Raw genomic sequence first — 20,839 nt, 5'->3', positions numbered from 1 at the left:
GTAATTTTGCATGTCTGATTCCAGGAATGAGCAAGTATAATAAATGGACATTTTATATAACCTTATATAGATTGCAGCAGAACAAAAAAAAATTAAAAAATCAGAAAATATATTATTCATCATCCCCTTCATTTAAATTTAAAAGTCAAAGAGGTTTTGCTTCTTCAGCTTAAACAACTTATTTCTGACTACCTTTGTAATTATTAGCACAAAATGTAAGTGGCAGGGAGGAGATCTTCCAGATCATTAACACAGAAGGATACATATATGTAATAATGGACTTTAATTGTCTTTGTTTCAACATTAATACATTTATGTTAAGGTTCGAATACCGTTACTATTAAAAATTAAAGTTTGAGGGGCTACTACACAGATTGTGTCAGCTGCCAGGCTTAGTGTTCGCTTATTAGTATGACATTTATGTCATAAAATGGGCAGATGAAGCCATATTTGACCTAGTGTGGGGACACCTTCCTCTCATGAGAGCATATTTTTTTCATGGGCGCTTTTCAGCAAATGCAGAGACAATGGCAGTTGAATTCTCAGGAGAGGAGTAGAAACTTGCGCACTGCCCTGAAGTCTTTCTGATCCTCCCGCCTCCCCTTCCCCATCTACGTCCTCAGCTATTTTGCAGCCAAGCAATCCCCTTCCAGCGTTGCCTGCAGAAGTAGAGTAACTCTGGCATGTACATTCCCCAGTGGGAGAACTTGTGTGGATGGTAATTTTAATGAGACCTGATTTAAACAGTAGAATGGGTCCATAAACCTAATACAAATAGACTTTCAAAAGCCTTTTCTACTTGTCAGGTACTTTGCTTCTCCACAAATGGGAAAGAAGCATTCATAGACTGAAATAACAAAATCATAATATCCTTGGAAGAACTTGACTAAACTTCTTCAACAGGGAAGATAAACCAGCTGACGTCTGGAGCAGGGAGGGAAGTCCACTGCAGGAAGTCTCCAGAATGAAAAGGTTGGTTTACATAAATACCTGTATGGTGTTTGCAGAGGATTCTGTGTTCTGCTCATGTGAAAATACACTGTTCAGTCCTTCTGCATGTTTCCAGAGAGCAGAACACACTTTGAATTGCCTGCTGCACCAGGTAGTAGGGGGATATACAGTATGCAACTCTGTACCGAAAAACACCCCAAGGAAAACTTGCCAAAACAGTGCATAATTTGCATTAAATTTTAATGCTTCTTCAAACGTGCCTCCACATTTTTGTGCTGCTTGTGTTTGTGTACCAGTATTTATGTGTGTCTGTTGCAGAATGAAGAAGAAAGTTTTGATGCGTAGAATAATGCATCGAGAACTGTGTGGAATGGTAAAATTCCATGCTGTCCGTTTTCACTGCTTCGCGACATGGAATGATCTTTCTTTCTCCTCTTGATTGGAAAGCCTGTGGCAGGTGGCTTCAAATTTGAGAAATGTTGTACACATCTTTTCATAAAAGTACAAAGTAAAAACCTTACACCAACAGCAACATTAGCAAACACCAACTAAAAAAAATAAAAATCTAATACAGTTCTGTTCTGCATCCCACCCTCCTGGTCTTGCTGAGACAGATATCTTTGGCTGTTGTAATCTAAATGTAGGAAACAGGATGGAAAATTCTATCTTGCACACTCTTGTCCATTTTACGTACTTAGAGAATGAAAAACTTAAAGCAGAGGTGGGAAAACTTTTTGGCAGGTCCAACTTCAACAGATGGGTAGGACAGCTCACTTGTCAATCATATGACACCATTATGATGTCACATTGACAGGTGGGTTGTCTCACCTACCCGCTAACATCCTTTGTGTGCAGTTCCCAAGTACTCAACAACCAGCTGGCTATCAGGTGCTTGAGAACCACAGTGCAAGGGGCTTTTAAAAAAGGTAAAGGACCCCTGACAGTTAAGTCCAGTCATGAACGACTCTGGGGTTGCGGTGCTTATCTCGCTTTACTGGCTGGGGGAGCCGACGTTTGTCCCCAGACAGTTTTTCCAGGTCATGTGGCCAGCATGACTAAGCTGCTTCTGGCGAAACCAGAGCAGCGCATGGAAACAATGTTTACCTTCCCACCGGAAGGGTACCCTAGGTTGGCAGAAGCTGGGACCAAGCAACGGGAGCTCACCCCATCTTGGGGATTCAAACCACTGACCTTCCGATTGGCAAGCCCTAGGCTCAGTGGTTTAGACCACAGTGCCACCTGCGTCTTGCAAGGGGCTTTGGAAAGTGCCAAATACAGAGCTGGAAAGGCGCTTCTTTCTCCCCTCCTTATCAGATGATAGGAAGGGGAGAAAAAAGCCTACATTTTGCGAAGATCGGCTGCAAGCAGTACTTAAAGGATGTGAGCACCCAGAGTGGGAGACATGTTACCTGAAACTTGCCGGGCGCAGATTGTATGGTGTTCTAAAGGTCTCAAACACTATCCATACTTGGTCTCAAAAAACAAAGTAGCAGTCAGTACAATCTATGATGAATTGGTTGCATATGCTCTTAACTTCCCCATTCCCTCTATAAGAATGAGGCAAGGTTTAAATGCATTTCAGGAGAGCAGGCAATTGAGTGTTTCTTAATGGTGTAGTTAAAAATTTAATCTTATTTCTGTTCCAATGATTTTAGATCTATTAGTAATTTTTCACCCTGTGTATTGCATATTGGAATAATTAAAACTTGGGCTGTATTTTGTGATTCTCCTGTTCCTTTGGATCAGCAGCCATAGGATTTGTAAACATACTCTTGCATGGTAACTGGCAAAACTGAGGCCACCATGAGCTCTTTTCTGTGCTATCGCAGACAAGAATGTGGAACAGTGCAAGTTAGTAAGAAATTGCACAGTGGAATTCCAGAAAACATTGTTTTAAAAAGGTGGCAATGTTCACATATCATTCATAATGCTTTGTTTTAGCTTTGTTCAAAGTACTAGTTACAGGTAGGTAGCCATGTTGCTCTGCCGTACTCGAAACAAAATAAAAAAATTCCTTCCAGTAGCACCTTAGAGACCAACTAAGTTAGTTATTGGTATGAGCTTTCGTGTGCATGCACACTTATTAGCAGTGTTGAGCTAGTGTTGAGTTTTTTCACTGGCGCCTGTTAAGATGGCAGCCTTTTCTGTAGTGGTAAAGCATCTGATTTAGCTCAGTCCTGGGATTCAGCCATGGCAATGACATAAATGTAAAGAGTGGGGGGAAAGTTTATTTGCATTTTTTTTAATCCCACAAGATAGGCTAAATGATTTTGCACTTTGAGTGGAATCAGATCATTGCACTTAGCTGTGCATTTATTATATAAATTTGCCCTCCCACTCAAGTGTTAAGTATGTATTATGGAACCTCACAGCCCATCTGAGTGCTTGCAGTGTGCAAATATTTTTTAAATTTTGTAATTAAATAGGAGTTGGGCAGCAGTGTCCACTAAAGTGATTTATTAATTGAATGACTTGATTAAATTTCATGTTATTTTAGTTTATACAGCAAGGGCATGCATCTTTGGCATCACTGGGGATTCCTCGCGAGGCTGTCAGCAGTAGTTCAGAGGTCCTCTATAAGAAATCTTTAGCACCCAATTAAATATTAACCAAGAAGATGTGCCTTGCTCTTTCCCTTGTTGAAACCAAGTTTTGACATCTGAGGCTGGTGATAAAAATTTGCTCAGCACAATCATTTTCTGTGCACTCTATTTATCACTAGCTTATTTCTAAATTAATCATACTAAAAAATTTCCCATGTAATTGTGCTGGGGTTCAGTGCTGTATGAAGTATGTAAATAAAAAATGCCCTTTTAATTTCGTGTTAAGTATGCCTCACCACTGCTACAGCCGTGCTGTATCTGTTTCCTCAGAATGTCATTTTAAAGGTATTGTGGTTTCCGAGCAGCAGCTGTGATTGAAAAGTATGTAAACTAATCTGTTCTTGCTCATGTCATTTTTATATTCTTGTGTCAGTACACCAGAAGGCTGCTTTAAATTTGTCTTTCACTGTGTATTAGTTCTTGAGTCTTCCCCCCTCCCCCCCTTAGTGCATATACTCTATTCTTTGCTACACACGGCAATTCTATGCCAAAGTAAATGGCTACTCATGAAAAGCTCCTGAAATAGTTCTTGCTTGATTACTGTACAATATTATGTTTATTTTCATGGAGAATTTTTTATTACCTTTCCATGAAAGTATGATTATCCTGCACAGTATCCATATTGCAGAAAGAAACAATCAAGCACATTGCATTTATTAGTATAAAACGCAATAACTTTGTATGATCGTTTTTCCAAGGGGGTCGAAAAGAAGGGTAAGGATACTTTAAGGCATATCCTGTATGCTGTTTCTTAAAAAAAGAAAAGAAAAGAAACTTTGCTTAATTTTGAACTATGATTAACTATTTTTATATAAAAAACAATCTGACTCTAAATGGCCAGTCACTGAAAATTAAAAGAGGTTGTGGCCAATAATTTATTCATACTACGTTTCATACCTAATCTTGTCTCCGTATGACATAATATTTGCTGCAGACACTTGTTGTGGAACAAAATGTTTAAAAGTAGAAACTGTGTTATAAAGGGAAAGTGTACAGTACGTTGCTTTGAGATGGAGCGGGAGCATTTAGTGTGACCTTTGATCTATGTACCTATGTGTCTTAATCCCATCATGCCAGCATTTTTTCCAGTTTGGAGCTTAGATTGCTATGACTCCTTGTTCAGACATTTTAGGGAATCAGTTATCTGGCACAGAGCTGGACCTGCCTGAGGAGCATTGAAATATTTATTTATTTTACTGGTTTTCTTACTTGCCTTTCACTATAGAGTCTCAACATGGTTTACAATAAAACAATAGTATGATATTAAAATCAGTGCTATGTTTGAAACATGATGGACTGGAGGTTAGGTGAACGCTGCCATGCCATCAAGTAATGATTTTAAAGGGCCAGTGTCAGGGTGTTCATTACAGTGGTACCTCGGGCTACATACGCTTCAGGTTACAGACTCCGCTAACCCAGAAATAGTACCTCGGACCGAAACCCAGATCTGGCACTGATCAGCTTCCCCTAAATTAAATTGTTGCTATGGTTCTTGGAAAAGATAGCACGGTGGTAACTTGGTTTACGAACTTAATCTGTTCCGGAGGTCCGTTCTTAAACCAAGGCATGCTTTCCCTGTAGCAGCGGGGGACTCAATTTACAAATGGAACACACTCAACAGGAAGCGAAACATGTTCTGCTTCCAAGGCAAAGTTCACAAACCAAAATACCTCCTTCCAGGTTTGCAGCATTCTTAATCCAAGTTGTCCATAAACTAAGCTGTTCTTAAACCAAGGTATCACTATAGTATTTTTATTGCAAGCAAAAGATAGTGAAAGTGAAAGTCTCTTTATATGTGGAGCGGAAATGGTTTTATCCTACTTTGGACAAATTTGTCAGGGTGTGCAGCTAATACTTGGAATTGAACTGATGCTACTTTAAAAATACAGCAGTTGAACACATTCCTTTACCCTTGGACCCTGAAAGAATTCTGTTTTGTGAATAATTGGTGAATTGTGTCCAAGTCTGAATCGTATACAGTAGTACCTCTGGCTGCGAACGGGATCCATTCTGGAGGCCCGTTCGCAACATGAAAAGAGCACAACCTGCAGTGGTGTGTCTGCACATGTGCAGGTTGCGATTCGCCGCTTCTGTGCATGCGTGTGACGTCATTTTGTGCTTCTGCGCATGCGCGAGCGACAAAACGAGGAAGTAACCCTTTCCTGTACTTCCGGGTCGCTGCAGGACGTAACCTGAAAGAACGTAACATAAAGTGGACGTAACATGAGGTATGACTCTATAGTTATTTTTGTATGGAAAATGTGTTTCCCTCTTATGTAGACCAGGCATATATATGTTCATTTACCACCTAGTCCTTGAGTTCATGGGCAACAACTGTTCTTACAGTCTTAGAAGTGAAAAGAAAACTCATGTCAAAGGCAAACTGAGAAGTGTATAAACTAAAACAATTATTAGAGTGTTCTTGCTCCCATCTGAGTAATGCGAAGGAAGGCATGGCTCTAACCAGGCCAAATAATTTGGTTTCCAAAGAAAACAGTTGAACTCCAAGTCTTCTTTTACCAGTTGATGAAGAAAATGGTTTATTTTTATTTTATTTTATTTTATTGTTCTTTATACACTGACAGAGATATATACTTATCCACATGTATCTGGTATTATCAGTATTTGAATATGAAATGAGAAATTCAAACCTCCCAAATTTGGAGATTAATGAGAGAGGGATCTGTGTGTGTGTGTATGTGAGTGAGTGAGTGAGAAAGAGAGAGAAAGAAAGAAAGAGCTGGAACCTGGTCTAAAACAACCATTTCAAAAGCGCATGGAATATACCAACGCACCAGATGCTATAGCTACAATAATATCTTAAGCTTGCTATCTGGCTCCAACTGTGCTGACCTATGCCTTGCAACGAGCATTATATTTTTGTGCTTGCCAAATGGTGGCCATACACCAAAACAGACTTAAGCAGTTAGCAGATTCTTCTACCCGGTGACTAGCCTCACTGTGTGTGTCCTATACATAACTGCAGTTAGATCCGAACTAGAGGAATCTTCTAAACCTTAAGGGCTTGAATTGTGCTTTATTATCCAAAGAAGCTTCTGTTTGGTTGCTTATTACCCTACCTACTAGTTTCCCTTCACACTTTTCATTAGGAGTTGGCTGAAAAATGCTGCTGTTTATCATTAATATACTGTTTACCAGGAAGAGGCAGTCTCAGAAGTCATGGGCTGAGATCCAGAGATCTCGGTGGAAAGCATTTGTGTTTGCACGTGGGGTGGGGTTGCCAGTTTTCCTTTCTGAGCATTGTATCAAATGCTCTGGAGGCCCTGTGATCCAGAGACATATTTTCAGGCAGTGTTAGGGACTACAGTAGTGGAGAAGTAGATAAAAGCCCTGGTATACATACAGAATACTGGTGTACTGGTGTATACTTAAAGGACAGGTGGTTTTTATTTGATGCCATTTTTAGTTTATGCTATCCTACTATGAAGAAAGCTCACTGCAGACAAAAGGAAGACATACATCCCACTGTTAATAATAGTTTATGCATCATATATTATTGCAGAACGAAGTTCACTGCAAGCTAAAGCAAGATAATAATCTGGTTAAACATATAGGCTGCAACTATGTTATTGATTGAAAAGCAGTCTAAGTTTATTGTTGCAGCAGAGAAGAATGCTATTTTACATGTTGGCAAATGTGATGAGCTGAATAAAATTTTGCAGCTATTATTAAAATATGTAGGGAGCTTTTAGTCTTCTTGCATTCAAATCATTACACACCTTGCAGCAAACTATAGTTTCTGGTGTTGGCTTATTTTTTAGTTCCTCATTCAAACAAAATTATAAACTCCTGTTACTTTAAAAGTGGAAGAGGATGCTTCCTGTCTCATTATCATGGCCACACTCCAGAGGAAGAGGGTGTGAACAGGCTTGATCATACAGTACTAAGCTATAGTTTTGCATTATGTCTGAACTGAGTCATTGCAATTTTCAGCTTTCTGAAAGTGGCAAAAAGAAGGTTAAAAAGAGGACTAAAATAGAGCCACCAAAGGAGGGGATTTAATAAAGATTAAAGCTGTGTTCTGTGTTTTCACAAGACCACCTTAATACATGAAAGTCGACATATTTTTTTTAATTGCCTGCTAGTTGAACAGACTTTAGGCATACGTTGGAACCCTAACCAGACACACACTGAAAGGAAATACGTATTTTGATGGAAGTCTTAATGTCTGTTTGATCATACAATGGCAAATAAAAGCATTTGTTTGTAAGACAAGTGTCATGCATCCTGGGGACATTGTATGGTAAGCCTTTTCTTTCCACTAATATACAATGATTCTGATATTGCCCATGAAACATGATTAAATATGGGCAAGATGTTTATGGGGGGGGGGATACCCAACATGTGGAACATGAAAGCAGTGCCAACAGGGTAAGTATAGTGATAGAACAATCATGTGAGCCAGTGTGGTGTAGTGGTTAAGAGCGGTAGACTCGTAATCTGGGGAACCGGGTTCGCGTCTCCACTCCTCCACATGGGTGACCTTGGGCTAGTCACACTTCTTTGAAGTCTCTCAGCCCCACTCACCTCACAGAGTGTTTGTTGTAGAGGAGGAAGGGAAAGGAGAATGTTAGCCGCTTTGAGACTCCTGAAGGGGAGTGAAAGGCGGGATATCAAATCCAAACTCTTCTTCTTCATATTTTCCTAGATGAATTATCTTAATCACTTTTTGGAGTGCTGTGACTTCTGTGGGTACTTTTACTTTGGCAGGAGAATTGTCCTAACGTTTGCCCATAGTCCAGTGTACAGATGCAGCAGTTGGGGGTTGCAATGCCACCTTTGCTTGAAGGGGAAGGAGGAATGGATTTTACGCGGATTGACTTGGAAAAATTACCCCAAGGTCTTTTGTTTTCTTCAGAAGATCTAAAGTTATTTCTGAGTTATTCTGAGGAAGGCTTATTTTAGCTTGTCAATCTCTCTCCCTGTGTTGCTTTCTCTGGAATTGTTTATACATTAACTCTTGACATTTAAGATGTTGGTTAGTTATGTTATGCAAGGCAAATAGCAACTTGTTTATAATCCTGTAGTGCTCTAAACTTCAGATTAAAGATGGAAATGCATGAAAGATGTTTATAACAAAATCCACACTCCACTTCACTCCCTCACCTGCGTCATCTGGCAGCAGTCATTCATTCCATCAGGAAGAGAAGGGAAGCTGGACCACTCAATTGGTTCTACTGAAATGCAAGAACCTTTGGTTCCTCCTCTCTCTGAATTGTTTCCATTCCAGCTGCTTGTTATAAGAACTTTGTAACTAAAACTAGGGTCTCAGTTTGTTTGTTTTTCCTCCTCCCTCCCAAACTGTTTTCCTTTTGTGACGTCTCTTTAGATTGTAAGCTTTAGGACAGTGTTTGTCTTATTATTGATCTTTGTAAACCACTCTGGAAGGCTTTTTCAGCCGTAGGGCGAGATGAAAATTATTCAAATAGAGAAACATTTGGGTTTGTAATGGTTTAGTTCACTAAGATTAAGTTGGTTTTTAAGTTCAGGTACTTCAGGTTTTTTTTACCAAACTGTGGGAGGCAGTGGAAGACAGGAGTGCCTGGTGTGCTCTGGTCCATGGGGTCATGAAGAGTCGGAAACGACTAAACAACAACAACACTTCAGTTTTACTCAGTTGCACATGAGGTGGATAACTTTCAGTAAACTCTTCTGTCACCTATGAGTATGGGGATGGGAAAGAGGTAACTAATTCTATATGCCCACCCTGATCCCTGGCAGCTCCACCAGCCCGGGCATGTTTAATTATAGCAGAAACATGGGGGAGAGTGAGGAACCTTGAGGCCAATTATTGGGCATCCAACACATAGATCTATAAAAGGATATCACTGCCTTTGCTTGTTGCTTGGATTGCTACTGTTTGTGGGGGCCGAATGACGGGTGCTCATCAATGAGAGTATAAAGTCCCAAGAAAGATGTTTAAATTTGATCCCAATCTCACAGTGAGAACTTGACCTAGGGGACAAGCAGCCCTGGTGTGAGTAGGGTTGCTGAGTATCAACACACATATTAGAGAAGCATAGAATAGTAGAGTTGGAAGGGACCTTGAGGGTCATCTAGTCCAACCTTTGTGACCCAGGAATCTCAACTGAAGCATCCTTGACAGATGACCATCCAACCTCTGCTTAAAACCTCCAAGGAAGGAGAGTCTTGATTTGTTGGTCGGCATATTTTAATAAACTGAGCAAAGTAAGTGAGTGATAGTGAGGTACTGGGGGGATGTAGTGGATTTTAGATTGCTTTTAAGCTTCTGTTTTGTCAGCATTGTTTTACAGATTATAATTACATTTAAATTTATTGTGGATTTCTTAATTATTATATACGACTTGGTAGGGTCATCTCACCATGGCCCAGACATTATAATTGTGATATTTTTTGCTGTAATTGTGATGTTCTGTTGTTACGTTTATTGCTGCTGTTGCTATATATCGTTTGTAAGTCACTTTGGGATTTACTCAAATGGAAAACAGCATAGAAATATAATCAGTCAGTCAATTCCGCTCCTGAAAAGCAGCATCCGATGTAAAACCAGGCTCACTCTCGCATCTGTCTTCTTTTCATCCTATATGACACAAAACTAGAGCCATGAAGAAGCCAAAGTTTTGTCTGGTATATTGCACCAAATACAGAGTGTTAATATGGGTATTTTTTTAAACCGCAAGTACATTTTTGTGGTTTCACAACTCTTAGTGTGAATGGTTAGGAAAAATAGAACTGATAACCCCAGAGGCAGAAATATTTTTCCCCTTTTATGATATTTATTATTATGCAAAGATGTTCTCTGGTGGCTGCCTATTAAAACTGTCTGTCTGTCTATCTGGCAAGAAGCATATTATTTGGTTGGGTGCCATCACTGTGGGCTAGTGAAGGATATGGGGATACGTTTGGGGAATTATCCACTAAGCATGTGCTTAGCCAGATAGTTCTGTTACATGTCATTTGTTTTCCTCTTTGCTGCTTAAATGAGTTGCAGAATTTTACCCTATGCCAGCCTTTCTTAACCTGTGTGTCCCCAGATGTTGTTGAACTACAACTCCCATCACCCCTAGCTAGCAAGGCCAGAGCTCAGGGATGATGGGAGTTGTAGTCCAACAACATCTGGGGACCCCCAGGTTGAGAACCGCTGCATGCAAATCCAGTGCACTTGAACATCACAACAAACCATGGTTTATCATAATGGGAACAAACCTAACCCCCGACTGGTCCACATACTCCTCCAGCTGAGTTAATTCCTGTCACGGTGTCCAAATGCAGCCTGTGTGTGTTACAGGTTGTATTATAGGTTGTGATAAGGACATACACCACATCCCAGTAGAACTTACAGAGCTTTATTCATGAAATAACTATTAATATTTAGGTGTTAGCTGATTGGCACAAATTTGTTTCTATTTTTTTCCTTTGAGGGCCATACTGATCAGAATTTTTTAATATAAATTATGTTATTATTAATAATAAGGCAAAGAAAAACAACAGGTTTTTAACAGTATTTTGTAAAACGAGAATTTAGAGGGATGCTGTGTGTCATGCTAATTTGTCTGTGCGTAGTTGGATAAACTAATTATTTCCATCCGTTACAAAGCAATAGAAAATAAACCCTTACACTGGTGATTTAGAATCAGCAGAGATACCCTTCCGCTGTGTTCTGCTGCCCAAGTGGCAACTTCAGAGTTGACTGCCCCCTTCTGCCTGCTGAAAGTGTGGGAAGGTGGGAGGTATGTTTGCAGTATCCCCTCCCATGGAGGTCAGTGAAAAACCCTGAAAAAGGGGCTTCCAAGGGTGGGGAGTGGGCAGGGCTGAACTGGTATGGGTCCATTGGACCCCAGACCAGTCTTGCTGCTGTTGCCTGACAGTATCGGGTCTGATGCAGATGCAATCTCTGCACCAGCCTGGTGAGCAGTTGGGTTGCAGATGCGAAAGTGGCTCCACTGCTTTGCACAACCCAGGTGAAGGAGCGTGTGTGTCCTGGATTGCACCTTTAGTCATACTTTCAATGGGACAAGAGTTAATCTTAAGTCCCATTGATCTCAACCAGTCTCCTCTAATTATGACTAAGCCTAGATCCAACCCATAACTGGTCAGAGTTAGAGGAAATAGTGGACGGTGATGGTTTCAAAATTGTACACTGATATGGCATTTACTGGAGTAGTTTTTCAGCTAAACTTCCAACTTTTAAATATTGCTCGTATTTCCTTTGAAACCATATTATGCTTCATTTCCTGAAAAAGACTAGTGATAGTGAAAGTATGCATGTTTTACTACATATCAGTTTGATTTACCTCGCTGCCCAGTCACGGTGCAGTGTAGACAAAATGCATGTTCTACTATTTGTCATTTCTATTATTTTAATATGCACAGCATTTCAGGTTGTGATTTCACAAAATAACCTTGGTTGTCTAGTTCACTCTTATTCTGACCTTACAGATCAGGAGCTGATATTGAGAAGCAAGGACATGTCTTGTTCAGGGACATCTAGTAAGTCATGGTAGATAAGGGCCACAATTCATATACGGTAACTTCTTCAGGTATGTGCAAGGATGTGCACATATCTAGTAGGTTAAGTGATGTTTCCTCTCATTAGAACAGCAACATTATAACTCAACGTTGAAATTCCCACAGGTTCGAAAGTGATTTCCTATGTGGCCTTGGGGAGAAAGGATGTTTTGTTGCATTGGTATTTGTATACTTTATAAAAAAATTGTTTATAAAGAGAAATGCACTTGTTTGTAGACTTTTAAAACACCATATACATACACACAGCTTATCCAAGTATCCTTGTCTCTTTTCCCACCCTGCTTTAAACAAGTATTATGCAGGAGCAGAATAATCAACTTACATATTGGTTCTAAGTGTAGCATATTTAAGGTTGAGTTTATCCAGATTTACAATACAGTGGTACCTCGGGTTACATACGCTTCAGGTTACATACGCTTCAGGTTACAGACTCCGCTAACCCAGAAATAGTACCTTGGGTTAAGGACTTTGCTTCAGGAAGAGAACAGAAATTGTGCTCCGGCGGCGCAGCAGCAGCAGGAGGCCCCATTAGCTAAAGTGGTACTTCAGTTTAAGAACAGTTTCAGGTTAAGAACGGACCTCTGGAACGAATTAAGTACTTAACCCAAGGTACCACTGTACTGTACCAGAAATTATTCTTTGAACGCTGTAAAATAATGTCAGTGTAATCCCATGCAACAAGTGTACCTGTTTATTCAAATGCTTAGCTCAACTTTGAGCTATCCTCTAGGCAGCAAGGATGCATTGTAAAGGTTAATTGTAGTTCCGTCCTCATTTCTGCACATGAAATGGTGAAGGGTGTGCTTTCTTGAGAAATAGCTTTTTCTAGTTTTCTCACCCAAGTAGTAGAAGCATGTATCTGTATGTGTTGGGAGATGAATTACTCTTCTGCCAGAAGCAGACGTTCCAATTTTGGGCCTGGTTCCACTGGCAAAGTCCCCACTGTAGTTGCTGCCAGCTCATGAATGATGGGATCAGGCCTTTATTTGGAGCTGAGAGCACTTGATGTGGAAACAGGAAATGCACATTTCTAACCTTCTAGAAACGTGTGCTGACTGTTTTCAGTCACAAGTCCAAAGTTTCTCCTCCTTCCAAACAATGGTGCCATTGTGCCCATCGTATCTGATTAGTTCTTGAAATGTTTTAGTAACTCTCTCTTAAAACATTATAAGAAGATAATCAGCTGCCTTAGAAGGTCCCCATCTGGAGTATAGAGTTCTTTTGCTGAAAGATGTTTTGCCTTTCTGAGATAGCTCTCGCATTTCATCATCTGTTGTGCAGAGATGAAGTGCATATGAAAAGTCAGTGACTCTCAATCCATCTGTTGTTATTATTTTCCACTGATAATTGGCTCGAACAATGAAATGTCTGTGTCTGTAGCCTTTGAAACCATATACCCTGTTTATTTTCTGGAGGTCTCACTCCCCTCCCCCAGTCTCTGTACTGTATGTGTGTGTGCTTCATTTTCCTCTCAAGCATATAGCTAGTGGAGCTTGCATGAAGATGACATCTTTGACTCGGTGCATCAGGATGTGTCACTCAGACATTTGAATCTTGAATCCCCCCCACCCCCCGCCCAGCCCAACAGAGTGCTATGGAGAACAGGCTTAACAGCAGGAAAGACTGTCAGATCCAGAATGCAGTGTTATTCTACCTGAGTAGCAGTATTTATTTCAGTTTCCTTATTAAAATATTAATTTAAAATCCAGCATCTATTAGCTATGGAATTAGATACCACCTATAATTGTATATTATATTCAGTTGCATCCAGTTTTGCACGATGCAAAGCATTAATATTGGATTCCACTAACAGCACTTCCATTAGCTTGCTCAACCAGTATGAGATATATGTGAGCAAGAAGGCATAACTACCAGCCAGAAGTGCCAAAACAGTCATTAGAACCTCCATGGGGATGGACAGAGGCTTTTACACAGCGATATACTGATTACATTTTGTTCTATGGTTTATTTGCATCAAGGTTAGATCGCTGTTATCTATGCAGAGAATATGATCTAACACCTTATTTGAAAGGTCGTTTCAATGAATAATAATAATAATAATAATAATGCTATAATAATAATAATAATAATAATAATAATAATAATAATAATATAGTGAATAGTAAAGGCATTTCTTATGGACTCTCTCTGTGAGGTATTAATTAAAACCAATCCTGTTTAGCATTTTTCCCCTATCAGGTCAGGAAATTGAGTTATTTAGTTCCAGGTTTTTAGGGGCAAGGCCTGCAAAGGGGACAATTTTTGTCTCGTAACCTGTTGGCACAGGGAACTGAGTTTTTTTGTTTTACAGTGCAGCTCCTGATATATTTTTTATTAGCATACCTGGTCTATGAGTTGACCCAAAGTCACAACAAATCCAGTTTGCTTGTGCTTTCCCACATGCTTCAAGAGAAATTACAGTTGCATGGGTATTTTCTAGCTTTGCTAGTTGAATCCAAAGCTCTTTTAAAGGGGTATCTAGTAAGCACTGCTGTTGGATGTCTTTTGTTCATTTAACTGGCCAGGATCCAACTCTCACCTTGGTGCAGCCAGAAACTGTAAGCTCATGGGAGGGAAATACTTTATTTTAGCAGCCCTTTAATAAATATCTCATGGTGTGTTGTGCTGGTGGGCCCCCCCTTTTTAGTGAGGTCTTTGAAAAAATGAGGGTAGCCCCCAAAAGCAAGTACTGTAAAAGCCCAGATGCAGAAGCCCTCTCTTGATAGTTTGAGCGCTGTGCATTAAAGCTTCCTTGGGTTTCCAGTGCTCATGTAAATGAGAGGTTTTCTTTCATGTGAATAAGTGCTTGATAGACTGTGTATCAAATAATTCTAGAATCCAAGTAAATATAAGGCCTATTCTTAAATAGATAAATAAGAAGACTACATGTGGCTGTCACGTTAATTGTTATATTTTGTGGCTGTAGAAATATGTCAACTCAGCTAAGAACAGTCATATTACATTTTCTTTTCTTTTTAAAGATCTCATTACTAAAACTAACTCGTCTGGGATTTTATAAGATACTACTATAATTTTACATCTACATATGCCACTTAAATATGTGTGTGTGAATAGTAGTAGTAGTAGTAATAGTAATTATTATTATTATTATTATTATTATTATTATTATTATTATTTATCATAAGGAAGGCTAATGAGTAAATGGTGCACTAATCCGAAGTGGAGTCTCTAAGACGGTTGTCTGGCACCTTGTACGCCTCCTTGTCTGGCAACTCCTGCAGCCAAATTGGTGCCAAAGTTAATTGCTCTGCTTTCCTTTGGACCACATCAACGAAGACGAGAAGTGGGTTTTGTTGTCTGGGCAGCCTAGGACCAGTATAAACACTTCCTAGGCTTGTGTCCCAGGGAGGTCACTTTGGTGCTGCTAACACAGTGGTTTGACTTTACCCCCAGAGATGTACTTGATTGTCTCTTGAGACAGACGGATACCAACAACAACAAGCTTGCCACAGCAAGAGCCACAGCAATGTCACCCCCCCCCCCGCTCCAGTTTAACATAGTGTTTTTTCAAACATACAAAGATGGCCGGGTGATGGAGAAGTTGGGGGTGGCTAGGGAGGCATTCCTTCTCTCCTCCCCATGTCCTCCTAGGCTTCTCTGCCTCCTGGACACCTTTATTCAGCATACCAGCCAGGCCCATGCGAAGCTTGTCATAGGCCTGGGGTGGGAGTCCTGTTAGAATAAAGTTATAAACTCAAACAAAAAAGCAGTGAGTCCCTGGTGTGGGCCCCCAGTTGACTTAGCCCTCTGAGTCCCGGGGCAAGTGTACCTGGCTGCCCCCCCCCACTCTGCAGTTTATTTGCTCCCATCCACCCCATTACAGAAGCCAGACACCAACCCACATCTGCTGCCACTCTTGCAGGTATAGGCTCCCGAGCCTCGGGCCTTGCCGAGGGGTGGGGTCTGGAGTGATCTGCTGGGCGGGCCCACGGGCCGTAGTTTGAGGACCCCTGATATAGATGTTACACGGCTTGAGGGACAAGATTGTTCCCTGTGGAAGTTTGTGCAAGACTGTGCAGCATCCCCTAAGTACCATTCTCTGGAGATGGCTGGCCCAATAAGGACAGGCTCCATTGCAAAACACTGCCATCCAGTCCCTCTTTGGGCAGACGCTCTAGGAGGATACCATAGTTGATGTTAATGAAAGCTGCTGAGAGATCAAGGAGAATCAACAGGGTAGTGCTCACATTGACTCCGTGTACTAATACAAATGGTCAAATTTTGTCTTTAACAGATGAAATGTATACACTTTGGAAATTCATATAGGGGATGGCGTGTAAAACAGGGCTGGGGGAACCTGTCACCCTCCAGATATTTGTTGCACTCCAGCTCCCAGCAGCCATACTTAGCATGGCTAAAGATCAAGGATGATGGAAGTTGTAGTCAACTTTTGAGGGTTTCTGTTTTGTTTTGTTAATCAAGATGTGTATAAAATTTTTATAAATAATAATTTAGCAACTTTCAGAGGACTACTTCCTTTCAAGAAAACATGCATAGGATTGTTCTGCAAACTGTTTTGGGTCATCTGATGGGGGGGAAAAGTCTGACATAAATATCAAATTTCCTCTCCCCCTTCCAACCTTAATAGAAAGTATATTTGTTTATATTGGATTGTTTCTAAAGCAACAGCATTCTAGAATATTCTGTACATTCTGTTTTTTTTGAAAAAAATGACAGTTTGAGCAATAAAATTGTTTCTATTTTGAAACAACAAGAAACAAATCCTGCCTTTCTTTTTCTTACATGCTTCAAAGATGTAAGTTATAAAGTCCTTCTTGCCCCCCAAACCCAACAGCTTAGCCTTTAACATTTCCACTCAGAAATTAGTTTAATCAATGTCAGTGGAATTTACTTTTAAGTATACATGCTTAGAGACTCAGTCAAAACCTGTAATTCTGATGAATTTGAGGTTTAATTAAAGAAAGTATGTTCTACCTACTGGATTCTTTCCTGCTTGTACGTCTCTTTGTCTTTCTCTGCCTTGAAAGGTGTGTGGGTGAGGAAATGTTTTCTTTTGTAACAGCAAATGTCAGTTCAGTTCTTAATATTGTTCCTATTTATTAGTTGTTATTGCTGCTATTTATGGGGGGGGGGGGTTGCGTGTAGCTATGTGATCTTTTTTAGCCACCATCCCTATTAAACAGGCTGTGCAGCTCCTGAGAGATCAGGACAGGTAGAAGGCACAGCAGGCGTCTGATTTGAGCCAGTTACTCATTTGCCGAGTGTTTGTGTTTATGCAAAGGGGCCTCTTCCTGCATATTTAATCTAGAGTAAGGCAGTGGCTTTTGTTGTGTTTAGACCACATACCTTCAGTCCTTCCTTACACTGCAGCCAATGTTGAGGCAGAGAAGATCGGGCTAGTTAGAAGTAAACCGTATGGTCTTTCCAGAACTCTCAACTTTTTCTTTACTTGATTGGGAATTATTACAACAGCTCAGACCTTTTCTTCCTCTTCATTAATGGGTAAGTGTGTATTATTAAAGATCATTATCCTTTATTGTTCCTCTTTATAAATAATGTTCAGAATTCTGTCTTGTTCAGACCTCTTTGCAGGAGCCCCGGTAGTTTTGGGAGTTTGTTGCAGCCTTTAAGGTTTGTGAATCCAGGTGTTTCTTTAGGGTTTACTTTTTCTTGTGCAAGTACCTGAACCTTAACAGCACACTGTTCTCTGAGAGTAGGGAGAGGGGATGTGTTTGACTTGCTTTTTTGTCGGGCATTTTTGTTTGTCACTGTGGGGGGGGGGATAGTTTCATTGTTTACTAAAAGCTTTCAAATGGCATGCACAATAGTTTTGTTTTTGTAAAAAGCAACAAGACAGTTGTTTCTGTTTTGTCCTCAGTTAGAGTCCTCACCAGAATGTCTGTTTTATACTAGGGATCAGGGGTTTTTTTCCTTTTGTGGAAATTGAATCGTCTCTTCATTGATATTAATAGCACACTAGAGATGTTAGCTATGATGCAGAAAGTAATAGGACTATAGAGCAGGAAACCTGATAATGCAGCGGGAAAGTGGGATGAGGGAAGCTGACAGTCCTATTGCTTCTCTGTGAGGGGCAGAGTTAGCATAATGGCATCCTAGTTTTAACTGTCTACTAAAGGCATTTTAAATATCACTTGCTGTTACTTTTAATCTAGACATAATTGCTGCTGTGTGTTCTCTTATCAACTGCACCAGCTCAGTTCCTGATTGAATCTGCTTTAAAAAATGAAAACCCATGCTTGAAACTGTATTTATGTATGTACTCTGTATGAGATTCGTGCAGCCTATAAGAGAATGCTGGCTTCTATTTGAAAGTCAAATGAGAGGGGTTTTTTATTTATTTATTTTTGCTTTTTAAAGAGAAAGACAAATAAAACCCTCATGTTTGATGAAAATATGATTATTGTACATCGAGGCTAGAAGTAAGGATTTGGGTTACCAATTAACTATTTCCTTCATTTGAGTAACTCCTCTTAAACAGAAGAGTGTGCTATTCTCCCACATGTTGGCAAGTGTGAGGATCTGAATAAAATTTCACCAATCTTATTAAAATGTGTAGGGATTTTTTAGTCTTCTTGGGTGCAAATCAACACACACATTCAGAAGCATTTTATTAACAATAAGACTGCTTAAAGTCCCCCCCCCCCCGCTTCGTAGCAACATTGCAAATAGCTTATCTAATTGTTAGTATATTATTTTTATAGTCTTTCTTTATGAGGAAAAAGCACCTCAGTCAAAGCACCTTATGTGATTAGCGCTATTGTATTCTTAAATTTTGATTGATAGAGATAATAGTTTTCACTTAAAAATACAGACAGGTACTTTAACTTTCCATGACAATAGCTATTTGCATTTCTTTTATCTTTTTGTTTAACATTTGTGGGGGTTGGGACAGATTTGATTATTAACTCTTATTGCACACTGTGGTAAGTGCTAAAACAAAGCTTTTGTCAGAGCTTCAAAGGTACAACAGCAAATATTGTTTTTATTGTTTCAATATTTAAAGGGTGTTAAAGGATACCTCAGAAATATTTTCACATGACCATGGCCAAGAGTGTCACTTTCTTGTAAGGTAATATAATAGTCTCTCATCCTTCCCTGGAAAAGATGCCCAGACTTCTGTGTTGCTGTTTGTCTGAAAGGAGGAATACTTTTACATGATGGAATGAAAAGACTAGAACCTGCGCAGCACGTTTCTCTTTACCTAACATAAAAGAGGGAGTGAAACTGTTAAGTTCATAGGAATCCGAAAGCTGCTATAGAACGGAGGGTGGAGACTTTTTCAGCAGCAGAACCATGCAGTGTGGGTCATTGGTGGAGTAGTAAAATGCATTTTGTGTGTCCAAATTTGAGATTTTAATGCAAAAATCAAATTTATTAGATGTGTCAGCAAATTCATATATTGCATGAGATGTCAAAATATACGTGAGGCCCCAGTATGTATGTGCTGTTGAAGTGTTATTTAGGAAGCTTAAGCCTAAATTTAAACAGTATACGTATATAGGAAGGAAAACACTTTTTTTCTAATGCATTGCCTCACTGCCTGCAAATACAGCTGTTGTAGAGAAGAGGGGTGGTGCCGGAATATTCCATGTTATTGCCTTTAATTCTCCAAGTTTTTTTAGTTGATGTTTCTAACACAGCTGCATAATAGTTAAAGTTGGCATTCATTTTTTTTTAAATATTTTTTATTGGAAATTTTATTTACAACATAACATAACCCCCCCACCCCCAATACAGATATCCACCCTTATTAAACGTGAACATAACATAACATACAATACACATAACATACAACAATACAAACAACCAAAGTTGGCACTAATTGATGAATAAAAAGTTAATAGATCAAAAATGCATAGGAAGATTTGATTACTTGGAAGATTGAAAAAATAACTGATCTGCATGTTACAAAAAAAGGAACAATTTAGAGTTTATAATTTTCTAATACAGGTGACAGATTACTTGTTTAAATGACTCTTAATGTCCAAAGGCCAATTTACGAAAAAGGCTACATGCTAGGGAGAAGGTTGTTTCAGAATACTTCACAACAAACTAGCCTTCTAAAGCTGAAGAGTATAGTTCCAGGAGTAATGTAGCACTTGCTTTTCAGACATGTGGATTGGTTTGTATTAAGATTTTCTATAATCCGTTGAAATACACAGAAAGCACCCAATTCTCATTGATTTCAGGAGACATTAAGCACCTGTAACATTCAGTGGATTGTACATGGGAAAAAAGCTTCGCGGGTTGTCCACAAATGACTGTACTCTTCTTCAAATGATCAGTGCTTAGTTAAATTTGGAACAATTTGCTATTAGCACATAAGCTACTTACCAATGCGTTTAGTAATGTGATGTTGAATTAAATTTAAGTGCTATTCGTAGTTTGATCTATTAACTTGATGCAAATTAAATTTTCCCCACTTCTTATATACACTGATTATATGACGAGAAAATGGAAGATAAGTTTTGTTTCTTAAAGGATTACATACCATTTTGCATGAAAGAGAATACTGTGATGTTTACGTGATAAAAAAAGCACACCCTCCCTTTAGATCACATAACTGTGTACTTTTCCACTTTTTAATGGCACCAAGTAATCCTTGGTATACTTGGTGTGTTCTGCATGACTTACAATGGAATTCCCTAAAAACAGTGATGTGTATTTATTTTGTAGGGGAAATGTCTGAATGACGAAATCAGTTCTGTTGATATACTCAAGGCAGCTTATCTAGAAGTATATCTTTTGGG

General features: G+C 39.5%; 1 protein-coding gene across 31 annotated transcripts in view; it reads left to right on the top strand.

Annotated features, from left to right (window-relative positions):
* Positions 1–20,839, top strand: part of FOXP1 (forkhead box P1) — a 534,652-nt gene that overhangs the window by 215,183 nt on the left and 298,630 nt on the right. Inside the window, exon 1 of one of the 31 annotated variants that reach the window (XM_083601072.1) lies at positions 1,795–1,877. The exons of 29 other annotated variants lie outside the window; for them this stretch is intronic. The gene's annotated coding sequence lies outside the window, so the exon portion shown is untranslated. Of the gene's footprint in view, positions 1–1,794; positions 1,878–20,839 lie in introns of those variants that run through there. One more of the 31 variants, XM_083601027.1, reaches the window with a different exon arrangement.

The sequence above is a fragment of the Podarcis filfolensis genome (genome assembly GCF_964270895.1).
Source record: "Podarcis filfolensis genome assembly, chromosome: 2".
In the NCBI taxonomy this organism is placed as follows: Eukaryota; Metazoa; Chordata; class Lepidosauria; order Squamata; family Lacertidae; genus Podarcis; species Podarcis filfolensis.
This window is presented reverse-complemented; position numbering and strand designations above follow the sequence as displayed.